Source organism: Chiroxiphia lanceolata, chromosome 10 (genome assembly GCF_009829145.1).
Source record: "Chiroxiphia lanceolata isolate bChiLan1 chromosome 10, bChiLan1.pri, whole genome shotgun sequence".
In the NCBI taxonomy this organism is placed as follows: domain Eukaryota; kingdom Metazoa; phylum Chordata; class Aves; order Passeriformes; family Pipridae; genus Chiroxiphia; species Chiroxiphia lanceolata.
In genome coordinates, this window is record NC_045646.1 from 10,758,635 (window position 1) to 10,771,805 (window position 13,171).

Here is a 13,171-nt window from a genome sequence, read left to right on the forward strand (position 1 = left end):
TGTATCTGCTTCTCAGGAGCATTATAAATCTGGGCTCCGTTGAGAGCCTCACCATGCTGAGGTTGACAGACATCAGTGCCAGGCAGTCCCTGGTGATGACCACCTGCTCCTGGTGGCAGAAAACCTCATCATGAGTTGTCCTTGGAGGGCAATCCAGGAGCGTGACCTTGCAGCCCAGTGGTCAAAGCGCTCAGATGGAAGGACATAGGTGAACTGTAGATTCTGGTGGGAGGGAGCTGAACTCAGGTTTACAGGGCCTTGGGTGAAGGCTTTGGCTGCTCAGCTTGAGCTGGTTCTACAGTCTCATCCACTGGTGCTCTAGAAAGCAGCTGTGTCTTTCACAACGGGCCATGTTCACAGAGCACTGCTGGCACTCTAGGTACAACTACAGCACGGGGCCCTGGTGACTCATGCACTGTTCAGCTTTGGTTTTGGATCTCAGCAGGGTTTAAACACAGGGTAGGTGGCTGGGACAAGGCTTGGGTATTTCTAGTCATAGTCATAATGCTTAGAGAACGCCTGTGACCATGACTGACAGGCTCATGCAGATTTAGCTGCAGTGCTTCTAAAACAGCATCTGGCCCCAGCAGCCCTCTCTGTTCCTGGGGGGAGTTTAGCACCCCTGGTACACAGGGGCCACCACAGGGCACCAAATCAACTGCAGACAGGGAGTGTGCACTGAGGAGTCAATTTAGGATATACCGTGCTTCCCCTTCTGTGGGGCCTGCCAGGGAAGGGGTGCTTGTCAGGGCAGGGTGATATCTCCTGGGGTCTCAGATCTGGAAGCACACTGACTTTGGCAGCCAGGGAAGGTGAAGAGAGGCTGAATCACAATTCTCTACTCCAGCTTCTTAAGTCTTTTAAGCACTTATTGTCCTTTTTGGGTCCTTACGTGTAGACTTGCCCTCGTGGGGCTGTCAAGGACTGTCTGTGGACATTAAAGCTGGTAATGGGATAAGATTGTAAACATCTTCTGAAAGCAAACAGCAGAGCCCTTTATTGTAAAAATGAAATACATTTAAAGTGCCTAAAAACTCATCCAGAAATCTCTTTCCAAATGAGTAAGGCTTGGCAGTGCTTCCCTTCACAGCCTGAACACAATGTAACCCTTCTGTCTTCCCCTTCTCTTCAGGGCAGATGCAGATACTGAACAGCTACTTAAAGGGTAACATTCCATTATAAAAACAATCACACTAAAAATCCCAATTATTTTAATTGCAGTCCTTAGAAATAGCCACAAAACAATCAAACAGAAAGCAATCAGAAAATAGTTTCCCTTCCCCCTCTCCTTAATATTCTCGACAGGTTTTGTTCTGAATCTCTGAGCAGGCAGCTCCTTTGGAACTCCCAGCACCTTTTACCTCCCCTCACCTTGTCCTTCGCCCCAGCTGTGGAAGAACAGAGAAAAAGTTAGTTGGAAAGCACCCAAAAAATCACAGGAGCCCTGAACAAAACTTCCCTGCGGAAAGTTGGATCCTGCAGGGCACAGGGTGCATTTCTGGGCCTAACGCTCCCCCGGCCCCGGGATGCAGGGCAGAAAGGTGATGCTCACAGGGTCGGAGCCGCCTCCAGCCCCGTTTTCCTCCCTGCCAGGTACCGGGAGCCGCTGCCCCCCGCCCCCCCTCCGCCGCGGCGCAGCGCAGCCCCCTCCCGCCGTGCGGCCGCCCCGGCCCCGGCCCCGGCCCCAGCCCTTACATGGACAAATCTGCCTGCAGGGAAAGACAGGAATTTGGGCCCTTGACGTCAGCCGCGGGCAGAGCGCGGCAGCCCGGCGGAGCAGGAGGCAGCGCCCGCCGCTTTCGCTTTTAGTTTCGGGGCCGTGCCGCCGAGCTCGGGGCCGCCGGGCCCCCCTTCCCTGCACCCGGGGGGAGGTAAGGGCTGGGGGGGCGGCGAGGCAGGAGGGATGCGGGAGCTGGGGGATGCGGCGGGGCCGGAGGAGCGGAGGGAGGGTTGCGGCGGGGCGGGGCGCGGGAGGGGCTGCCCGGGGGTCAGCGGCGGGCACGGGATGGGGGTACCCGGGCGGGAGCGCGGGTGGGGCCGCCGGGGGGACGCGGCGGGGCAGCGCCGCGGGGCGCGGAAGGGGCCGGCGGGCGGGCGGGCGGAAGGAAGGGGCCGGCGGCGCGGCCGGGGGCGGGCGGCGCGGGGCGGTCCCGGGGGGGCGGTCCCGGTGCCGCCCCCGGCCCGCCCCCCCCCGCCGCCTCCTCCCGCCGCCGCCGCCGCGCTCGCCTCCGCTGCCTCCTCCCCCGAGGTATTGTTGCAGATAATAACTTGCCCCCTTCCTCCCCCCCTTCCTACCCCCCTCCGCCCGCCGAGGCAGCTGTGCCACAGCTGGAGCCCCCGGCCGGGGCGGGGAGCGCTGCTCGGCCGGCCGGGGGGGCCGCCCTGGCTCCTCCCTCCGCCCGGGGCGCCGCGGTCGCCGGAGGGGGCCGGCCCGGTGCGGGGCGAGCTCGGCCGCGGAGCGGGGACAGCGGGAACTCCCCGGTGCTCGGGCGGCCCCTCCGCACGGCTCCCCCTCGGTGCCGGCGGGCGGGTCGGGGTCCCCCCCGGGCGGGCGGGCTCGGAGCCGCAGGTGCACCTGGCCCGGGCAGGGGCCGCCGCCCCGCCCTGAGCCCCCGCCGGCCCGCGGGGGGGACGGCCGGGGCTCGTCCTAAGTAACAAGTTGAGTAAAGCCTCGGCGGCTTTTTATACGCCGGGGGAGGCCCAGCCTTGCCCGCCAGGTGAGGACGGAAAAGTTTCCCAGTCCCTGACGTCACGCAGGGCTTTTTTTTTTCTCTTAAATATATGTAGTTTTTTTTTTTTCTTTCCCCTTTTCTTGCCCTCCCGTTCTGAACAGGCTAACCTTGCCCCTGACGTTGTTCAGGAGCACTCCTCGCGCCCCGGGGCTGTGCTTGGGAAGCAGGCAGCGCTCCTGAGGAGGCGTTGATGGAGAAACTCCTGCCGTAATTGCTCTGGCTACTGTACCTCGAGGTGCAGCTTGGCCCTGCTGGTGAAACAAACGAGAGTTGGAGCCTCCCGCTTTGTTTTGTTCGTTTTTTGTTTGTTTGTTTTTTCTACACGTGTAGGAGTTGGCTTTTGGGGCCAGTTGTGTGGTTGTTTGGTCAGTTTCCTGTTTGTTTTCTTTCTGTTTTGCTAGGCAATTGGTTCACAAAAGTTTACCAATATGCTGATATGTGTTCCTGCACATCCACAACACCTTAGTCCCTCTGCACAAAGTGGTTTTGACCCAATGCAAAATGCAAGATCTCACATGGAAGTGTCAAATCTGTGGAAATACTGTAGATTTGAGGATTCCTTTGCTTCCATGTACTCATTTGCCTATAGAGTTTGTGCTCATTCATTCCAGGACTGATTTCTGGGGCAAGATCTGAGAGAGTGGGAAATCCCTGAAGCAGGGTGATACAGCAGGTGTTGGCTCACCAAGTAATTGCATATATGGGGTATTAGGAAGGTATGGGAACATGCAGAGCTGGGGAACAGGACACAACGTTTCATCTCTGTGTTAATAATGTGGCTGTGTTCATGCTGAAAAATGTTGGCTCCTGTCCTGTGTGTAGCCCAGCCTGCTGTGCGCCAGCACAGTTTGGGGATGTGAGGGACTTTCTAATTATCCCCACCCTTGCTGCACCAGGACTGGCCCACACAAGGCTAAGTAATACTCTGGGATTTCCCTTGGGAAATAAGTACATCTGTGGATAAAGATTTACTGTTGAAAACTTCTCTCTGTTGGCCTTCTCTGTCTCCCCCTGCCCATCTCATAATTTTTCTTCCTATTGCTCCTGAATTTATTAGCTCTGTTATTCCCCTGTTCAGTTGTTTAGCCTTTGTTGGAGGGTTTTTCCCTGCGGGATGGGCCGCAGATGATTGTGTGGGTGGTGGCCATTGAGCCACCTGGCACTAAGCCCCTAGCTCTGTATCTAATCCTTCCTGTAACTTTATTATGATGCTGGTGCTGCTAATGGGCCCTTCAGTCTTGTTGCCCATTGTTTCGCAGGTGGTTTTCCTTTAATTGTTTTATTCAGGTTTTCTTTTTCCACCTGAGTCAGCTTGTGTAGGTTGTTAAGAAAAACTGCCATATCAGGAACACCTGGGTCTGAGATAGTGGCAGCACTCAGTTGCCGTCAGTAATGGTGCTAGGGGCTTTCCTGCCATCTGATGTCTTCTGATCCTTGTAGGCTCCTTTCCCTGCCCTGCAGTTAGAGGGCCTGTTTGGAGCACATGCATTGCTGAAGGTCACCATAGTCTTTTTGGGCATCTCTGGGCTGTAGACTAATGCTTGTGGTGGGCAAGAGAGTCGCTTCCCAAAAGTCAGTCCCACCATGTGTATTTTGTGGCCAAGGGCACGTTGGCTGTGTGTGTCTCATGTTGCCAACAGTCCTGCACACAACGGTGTGCAGCCCTTGTGTGCTGCCTGGGTAGACTCCTGGGTGGAAATGGAAGATGCATCCAGGAAAATGAAGCTATAACTGTGTCTTATTGAAGTGTCTCTAGGTACGGCCCCAAGCTGCTATGAATTGCAGCTGTACAGTCCCTGTGGTGCCCGGGTTGGTGAGAGGTACTGCCTTTCTCCTGGTGTAGATGTCTCTGTCTTGCAAGCCCTGCTCACCTGATGTGGTTGGGACTGGCTGGGCAGAGACGCTGGTACAGAGCTGGGTGAGAAGCTCTGATTCCTGTTGCATAGAGGTGAGTTTTTCACCTTTGGAGCATGTTTGGAGATTGGCCTGGATGTCAGGGCAGGATGCTGGTGAGCATGCCTGTCTTGGTGCGAGTTCCCACTCTTTGAGTCTTGTCCCTTACTCCTGTTTCATGGAGCAGTCATCCAGCTTTGGGGGATAAAAGTATTGAATGATCTTGTCTGTCATGTGCTGTCTTCAGACCAGGACAAACTGACCAAAACCTGGCTTTAAACTGGCAGGCCAGAAGGAATTTTCAGGTCCCGTATCCTGGCAATCATGGTTAGTTTACCTGCCTTGTCTCATGGAAATTTGCAGAGCACATTGGATTTCAAAGTTGCATTGCTCTGAGTAACACCTTTAGCTGTGCAGTGTTAGCGAGGTAATGGGCAGAATGAGGAACTGGTGCAGTGTAATTCAAGCTTTCAAATAACGTAATGGCAGATTCAGTTGTGCATCCCTTGCCAAAGCACTTGTTTCTCTAGGATATTCAGGGGTGAAGCTCCAGAACTGGACTAGTGAGTTTTGCAAGGCACCTAGTAGTGTTGGCTGCTGTATGAGTGGAGCTGGAGTGCTTTTACATGTATCATATGATATGATCATCAGTATGTATTTTTAATTATAACTCATAGTAAGAATTACAGTGTAGGGGTTCATGGTCAGAGTGGAGACATTGCTCAGTTTTGAAGCCTGGCTGTTGCCTTGTTAAAATCACTGCTTGTGTTCTACCTGTATGTCTGACTGTAAAACTTAAGCAATGCCCTTGTGATCAGTGAAACTTTGTGTATGCAGTTTTGGAGAGGGATAATAAGAGCGGCGGGGAGCTGGAAAACTGAGAGATTTTGACCAGCAGCATGGGACTGCTCCTATTAAGAGGACACATGTTAAAAAGGTGTCACAGAAACAATGCTGTGGAAAAGGGGTGCCTGTTTCTTTGTACAAATGCAAACCAGGTGAAAGTGGCTAAGAAAATTAAGTGCTTTTCAGTGTAACTAAATGGTGGCATTTATCATGCAGGATGTTGCTGAGAACAAGAATTTAGCCAAGTCTGGATCGGAGATTGGATGGTTGTATGAATGTCAGGTACATTCAGAGTTATACCAGCCAATATTGCCCATTGTATCATAAACATCTGTTTGGAAAGAAGAGACTGTTTCGTGTAGGTTTCCATGAAGCATCTCTTGCTGATTGTAGCTAGACAAAAGCAGTAGCTTGGGTGGATGACAAATTGTTCCAAGAAGACAGTTTCTGTGTGTCTGTGGAAACATATACCCTCAGGGTGCCTACAGTGGTTTCTCTATTCCTTTGCCCATCATGGTTGTGTGAACAATACATCCTCAGTGGTATTTTGTTGCTTGTCAGGTCTCTGAAAGCCTGACCCACAGAGCTCTTCCTTCCTCCTAATAAAATAACTTTTCTGTCTCTGATATGACTCTGAACAACACTTGTACCCTCTGCTCCGGCTGGCACCAGACCATGCTGGGTTTCACCTTTGGCTGGTTGTCTAGGCTCTGGTGTGGTCTGTGGCAGCCCTGGTGATCCATTCAGGTGGAGGGAAGTCCCTGTGCCATGCATGGAGGGGTTTTAAGGGTGGCTTCAGGATGATGAAGAGGTATACAATGGCCAAGAGCAGGACTCGATGGTCCTTGTGAGTCTCTTCCAACTCAGGATATTCTATGATTCTTTAGGTACATTTGTGCTTTTTAGGTACATTTTTTCTTTTTTGATGAGGAGAAGCTTTCAGGGAAGCAATATGAATACCAAGTCCATGTGACCCACCAGAAGCCTGGGATTCAGCATCTGTGTTTGCTCTGTGCACATCAGAGTGAGACAGTGACGCTCCTGTCTGCTTTCGGTCCTCTGCCTTTTCACCCTGCTGGCTTCATCATCTCCCTTTGCTCTCTCTCTTGTAGCAGGGTAATTCTGCTAAAAGCTAGAGAGCTTACTGGAACTGCAGCCAGAACAAAGTGGGCAGGAACAAAGGAGATGGAAACCATAACTTACCAAAGGATGTGGGTTCTCTGATGGACAGATTCACAAGGAACAGTACCTTTAAAGAGCGTGGGTTATAGGTAGGAAAATACAGAGCTCGAAATAACTTTACAAACAAGGGTTCCAGAGGAAGGATTGGAGGGAAGGTCTTGTGATTGGCTTCCATGTGTGCATTGGGATACTGGAGGAGAGCATCAGTAAAGTTTGAAGAGCTCTGTGTTTTCCTCTTTTTGATTTAGAGAGCTCTTTGTTTTGTAAAATAGAAACAAACAGAGAAAAGAAAACAGCAAATCAAACCGAAAACCACAGACCAGAAAAAATCCCCACAAAATGTAAAAGCTTTTGAGAGCTTGTGCCTGCCTATAAAGCGAAGTTTAGTGGAGTGTAGGGTTGGCTCTTTTCATTCATTCTGCTTCTGGGCATGGCTGGCCAGGTAGGGCTGGTGATGTTTCCAGTCCAAACGTGCAAAAAACCAAAACCCACTACCCACACTTAATCGTTGCAATTAAGGTTATTGGTAGAGACAACTCAGTGGAGATTCTGATTTAATCTCCAAAAGCTGGTTTCGATCAGGTTCTGAGCAACTGCAAGAACTGGCATGAAAATGATAATTTTTAAGTCACTGTCAGCAAGTCTCTGTCATTTTAGACTGTCAGTATCTGTTGTTGGGATCTGTGGGTGACAGTGACACACACGTGTGAGTCAGAAGCACTCTTGAACTATCACAATATGCTCAAGGAAGGAAAACAAACATCGGTGGAGTTGCGGGCTGCTGATAAACTTTTCTTAGACAAAGTTATAAGCTTTTGAGTGTCGCAGGCTGTTAGGATGTTTTCTGTTGCTCTTGATGCCATAAGGGAACCCCATAATACAATGATTCCTCAGCAAACCCATAAATTACTTAGTTTGGTTTGTGGGGAGTTGGGATGCTTGAGGGTCTCTGGCTTATGCCAGCTTTGTTTCTGGGTGATAGTCCATCAACACTCCTTTGGGTTTCCAAATCTGTCTGGGAGAGATCCTGTTTTGTGCCTAAGTGGGTTTATGCACATAAGCATCCTCTAAGTAGGTGTTATTCAGCACTTGGCTGCCTTCCTCCCCGTGCTCCCTCTGCTCAGTGATGCCACAAGGCAGGCAAACTTCTGCCAAGTCCTGGATGACTGTGCAGCCAGTGGAATAGTTAGTCAAGATTAAATATGGCCATTATCTTTAGGTAATAAAGTATCTACTAACTTGCCATAACTATGCTGTTTAATGTGTATTAAAAGCCCCACATACTTCATTCACTGGATGAAATTTAATAGAAGTTCATCTAAGCATTTATTGCTTATTTAATTTAAAAATAAGTTGATCTCCACTACTGGAGTAACAGGCGCTAAGGATTTAATTAACATTTAGTAAACTGTCCTGTTAGCTCTGAATTGCACAGTCAGGCCTTGTTTATGCATCAATTTGTAACTCCCCCCCGACTACCCTTTTTTTTTTTTTTTTTTGGACAGTTGATCTCATTATGGGGAGCTGCAGTTGTCTCTCCTCTCCCTGCTCCTGATCTCTCCTCAGCTGGAGAGCCTGTGCATTGCCTTGTGGCTGGGGGCTGAAATGCTGCTGAGGAGCCAGGACCCAACTCCTTTATTGTGGGACCAGCCCAGAGAGCTGGGCAAAGGCAGGTGGGGTGGAGGAGGCTGACAGGTCATGCCACAGGCCTTGAAGAAGGGTTTGTGGAGCCCGATGGGGTGGGTAGTGTTGCACTGTGTGGTGGGGTAGAAGTGGTCCAGCTCCAAACCTTTCTTAAACACAACAGACCAAATTTAAGATATCTCCTGTAGGGCTCTTTGAGCGATGGAAAGAGCTGCATGGAACTCAGGTTGGTGAGGTTTGCATTTTGAAAGAGAAATGTTGGGGTGTTGTTACAGGTGACCTTACAGGTGGTTCTGCTGCAGTTGCTATGTTCATTGTACCCCAGCTGAGGTGGTTTCTATCTTGGTAATGTGCATGTTCATCTTCAATGCGCTGTGTGCACTTACCCTAAGGAGTTCTCTGTTTCAGTAGTTTATTACCTCACTTTAACAGATTTGAATTACTCCACTTAGTGAGGCAAGCTTGAATGAAAGCAAGGAGTCTCCCAGACAGTGCAGGCAGCAGAGGCTGGGTTGTGAGAGTGATTGAATTAGCAGCTGATAAGTGGTTGTAGTTCCAGCTGCTGCATCATCAGTGCCTCACTGGCCTGGGTGTCAGTGACGTTCCTGTTCAAGCTCAGCGCTGAAGGACATCAGCTGGCTTGGATTTAACACACCTCATTGTTTGAGGTAGAGACTTGATTTGCCTTGCATGGGTTTGGGCAAATCTTGAGATACCTCAAGCCATTACTGTGGGCAAGACAAGCCTTTAATCTGGATTTCCCTAGAAAAATGGACAGTGGTTGTGGCAGCCACGTGGCAGACTTGTAGTTCATTGCATGCACTGAACTTTGTTAAAAGAATGGTGTTAAAGTTGTAAAGTCCAAGTGCTCCAGAGCTATGAAATGCCAGAATGAAGGTAGTTGATGAAACCTTAATTTCAACCTCACCTGCAAGCAGATATTATGATATAGACAGTTGATTGCCAGAGCACGTACTCTTTGTGTCCAGAGTGGAAGGTGATACTTAATGAGCAGCTATTCAGTTGCTTTTCTTTTTGTGCACTGTGTGGCCCCAAGCCTTATTTACCGCATACTATTCGAACTTGAGATGGAATGCAGAATTATTAATTTCCTTTGTATTTTTCTCGAGTGCTCTTTGATCTTTCATTGGAGTACTTTGCAAGTTGCAGGAGTGATTTTTGTAGTGCCTTCCCAAGGTGAAGGAAAATTATTACTAATTTACTGATGGGACACAGAAACTTGGAGAGAAGTGAAACTAGTTGTCGCACGTCACCCCTAACACTGCAGTCATGGAGAAAAAACCCCATTTAGATCAGGGTTGTTCTCTTAAGTTTGCAGTCAAAACTGATAATAAAGCAGAGAGATTGTTGGAAAGAATTGTTTGTAATTACAGACTGAAGTTAGCATCCTTAGTGCTCAACTCTGGAGATTAGTCTGAACTGTTCACTGCAGTGATGCCTATCTTTACAGTCCATCTCCTCCATCTTTTCCACTTGTACCTGCTTCTTATGCATTATCATCATTATCCTTTACTAAGGGGCAAGAGCTGTACTTATCTTGCCTGGGTATTGGAGTGCCTTGATTAGCGTGAAAGCTGGTCTTTGCCTCTGGCATTTGGAGGCTAGATCAGCTTAATGCTGTTGAAGCTGAAATGTGGTGGTGAGCAGGTCCAAAAATGAGCCACAAAGATGGCTGAGGTCCAGGTGGTATTTATGTATAAAAACATATTTCAAGGAGTAGAAGTAATGGGGACTTCACATCATCTGCTCGACACTTCCTCAGTGGCTTGTTTCCCTGGTACAGTATGACTGACATTTTTTAGGGTAGTTTAAGCTTCTCTTAAAACTATGGTCCTTCTCTACCACTTCTGATCCTGCAGGCTGTTTTTTGGGAGAATGAGAATTATGCCTTCTCTAGAACAGTTCCACTTCGTTGCTTTTTCAGAGAATCCATTTCTTTTCCGAGTTCTTTGGGATGCACAGAGCTGAGCTTGGAAAACACGGCATTGCATCTTTGCCATTTAAGGAGGTCTTGGTGAATCTTCTGCATAGTAAGTTTGAAATTCAAGTGTATGAGTAATCCAGCTGAACTCTGCAGCTACTTGTGTGCCTGAAGATAAGCAAGTGTTTTAGCACTGTCCTGTACCCAAATCCTGATTTGCCCTCAAGGCAGGCAGATGGGGAACAACTAAAGAGCAGAAGGGTTAAAGTTACCTAAGGAGATGTCTAACTTATTTTCTGCTGTAGCATGTAGTGTGACCGTAGCCTTGCTGCAATGAAGAGTCAGCCTCATACAGTGCAGCAGATCATAATGTGAGTGGTGCAGACATTTGCAAGCTTTTTACAGTGGCATTAAGTGATGAACTGTGGGTAAGAAGCATATTTTGGAAGTTAGCAGTGATGCCTTGGACCTCTGTGTTGCTGCAGGAATGAGTGTGGGGTACTTGGAATGTAATGCCTCTTTGAGTGTCTCCCTCTGCATCTGAGGTTTGGGATTGAGGCCAGAGCAGGAGGAGAACTTAAAACAATATAAATGAGCATGTTTTTCCAAGGCACTCTGCCCACCCAGGTACTCAAAGTGTCTGGGTGAAAGGATGGCAGCTCACAGAGTGCCTGCTCGCCTCCTTCCATGGCTTGGCACGGTGTGTTTTGCTCTGTTGCGTGGGAGAGCTGTGAACTTGGGGTGTGTGGAGGCTGGGGAAGTTAGTTTAGGAAAAGAAATTTTTGAGGACTACATCGTAGCATGAGAGAAGGAGCTACTAGAGCAGAGATCGTTTCCTTACTACATACAACGATTCTTGTATGAGTTGTTCATTTTTCAGTCACTCTGGATGAAGTTGGCTCCCATGTCCTCATTGCACACACAGCCTACATGCAGTGTGTTGTGGGCACTGCTTCTACAGGTAGGTGTCAAATGTCTCTGAGGATGCAGGGCAGATGGGTTGGTATCACCTCACCTTTGCACTGCTGGGTGATTGCCTTGCTGTACTCTACCCTGGGATGGCATAGAGAGGGTACATGCTCTTGGGTGTTACAATGATCATCTCTGCTGGTAGCCCCTACCCTCTCTAGGCCGCTTGCTGGGCTATTGTACGCATATCCACACCACACTGCTTCCCTGGATGCCATAGCCCAAACCTTCAATCCGTATTCATCTGCACACCTGAGGTGCTGTTTTAGGTCTTAGGTCATGCTGTCATGTACAAGAAGTCCAAGCAAAAGCAATCTAGTCCAACTTTGTTGGCTTCAGGGCAGTTGTCAGTCTGTGTTGGCTGTTCCCCATCCCTTGAAGGTGGAGTGCAGTGAGGCACAAGCAACAGCTCTGGATAAATTTCTTATATCTCAGGTGATTTGATTAAGGGTGTGGCCACTTCCATGGGTGCAGCTGGATGTACAAAGGTAGCTGTGTATATTATTAGAAGTTGCACATTGGCTCATCTGGTTTAGTTTCAACTCTCTTGGTAGATGCACCTGCTAGAGTGGGAGTATTTTTTGTGTGTTTTGGTTGTGCAAATTCTACCTGATATGTAATGAAAGTGATTCCAGATGCTCTTGATCTCCAGAAAGACAAGGCCTATCTGTCTAATGAAAGACATGAGTAATTCTGGGTATGGTATTGGTATACTCCTGGGTTCCTTTTGTCCTTCATTTTGCTTCCTTATCCCATAGCCAATGTTTTCTTGGTTGTCCATATTTCTAAATTTTACCAGTAGCATCTTGGGCTGAGCCTGCCACTTGTTTTGCTGCTCAGAGGAGAGTAATGAGTGGCAAACTGTGTGCATCAAAGTCCTGTGAACCCAAGCAGAGAGCACAGACTGCACCCATGGAGTGGCATCTGGATCTGAGGAGGTCCTGCCCTGGGAGATGAAATAAAGTGGAGAATGGGAAGAGAAAAGCAGAATGATTGACTTGGGGACATAGTGACTGATGATGAAGGAAGATGAAAAGGATGTAAAAGTGTTTGTTAGCAGAACGTGACTAAGATGAAGATCTGATAAGTATTGAAATGTGTCTGTGGAGGGAAGGGGAGCAGTAGCTTCTGGCAGACCAAAGCGGTATATTTAGGACTTGCAACTCGGTGCAAAGCAATTCTGGGTCATGGGAACATACAGCTCCTGTGGCCCTCCCACTGCAAGTCATTGCCACCTCTAATCCCTTTAACAAACATATGCAGTTTGATCTGAAACTTACTTGGGCTCTTCCCCATCCTTCCTGGGGACTTCATCTCCCTCATGGCTGTTTGTCACTGTGGTTTTTGAGCTGTGCATGCTCACTGTCTCATTCCTCAGCCCTCACTCACAGGAGGCCTCTGGGTGAGGGAGGGACACCCAAGTGAAATGTGAAACTTGATGCGAAGTCCCTTGCCATGAGGAATTTGGGTGACTGATCTGCTGCAACTTGGTGTTTGGGAGCCTGCTGGAGATCTGTGGGTTGTGAGTGTGATCTGCAGCCCTGGTAGAGCTCCAGAGAGTGGGATGGAGACTTGAGGGAAGGTGGGTTTCTGCTTCAGAGGGCAACCCCAACATGGGGGCTCCTGGTGGAGCTGCACTTGCCCAGCTTGTTAGCAAAAATCAGTTGTGCATTTGGATGAGGTAAAGCAGAGGAGGGGAGCAGTATGACTCACTTAAGTTAGCAGTGACCAGAAGCAGGCTGTAGGCAATAGGTGACATCTCATGTCTCCATCCTAAAACAGTAAAATCTGTCAGGGGAGATACAGCCATATGTGCAAATACAGTATTTGGGCTTGGGTCTTGGTCCAGCATTCACATCCATAAATAGGTCAGCCCCTTCCTTACTCTAGCATTTGTGTGCACTTCACAAACACGAACCAGCTAATCCCAGCAGATGTTTGGCAACCTCCTGAGCCCATAAGG

General features: G+C 49.1%; 1 protein-coding gene and 1 long non-coding RNA gene across 5 annotated transcripts in view; one reads left to right on the forward strand and one right to left on the reverse strand.

The window, feature by feature from the left end:
• Positions 1 to 974: 974 nt before the first annotated feature.
• Positions 975 to 1,850, reverse strand: LOC116791446. The gene is made up of 2 exons (XR_004358749.1): positions 1,696 to 1,850; positions 975 to 1,388 (listed from the first exon to the last, which is right to left on the reverse strand). It is a non-coding gene; the product is annotated as an uncharacterized LOC116791446 (long non-coding RNA).
• LPP (LIM domain containing preferred translocation partner in lipoma) overlaps positions 1,777 to 13,171 on the forward strand; it is a 327,367-nt gene continuing 315,972 nt past the window's right edge. For 3 of the 4 annotated variants that reach the window (XR_004358748.1, XM_032697401.1, XM_032697407.1), the window contains exon 1: positions 2,199 to 2,248. The gene's annotated coding sequence lies outside the window, so the exon portion shown is untranslated. Of the gene's footprint in view, positions 1,872 to 2,198; positions 2,249 to 13,171 lie in introns of those variants that run through there. The other variant, XM_032697402.1, reaches the window with a different exon arrangement.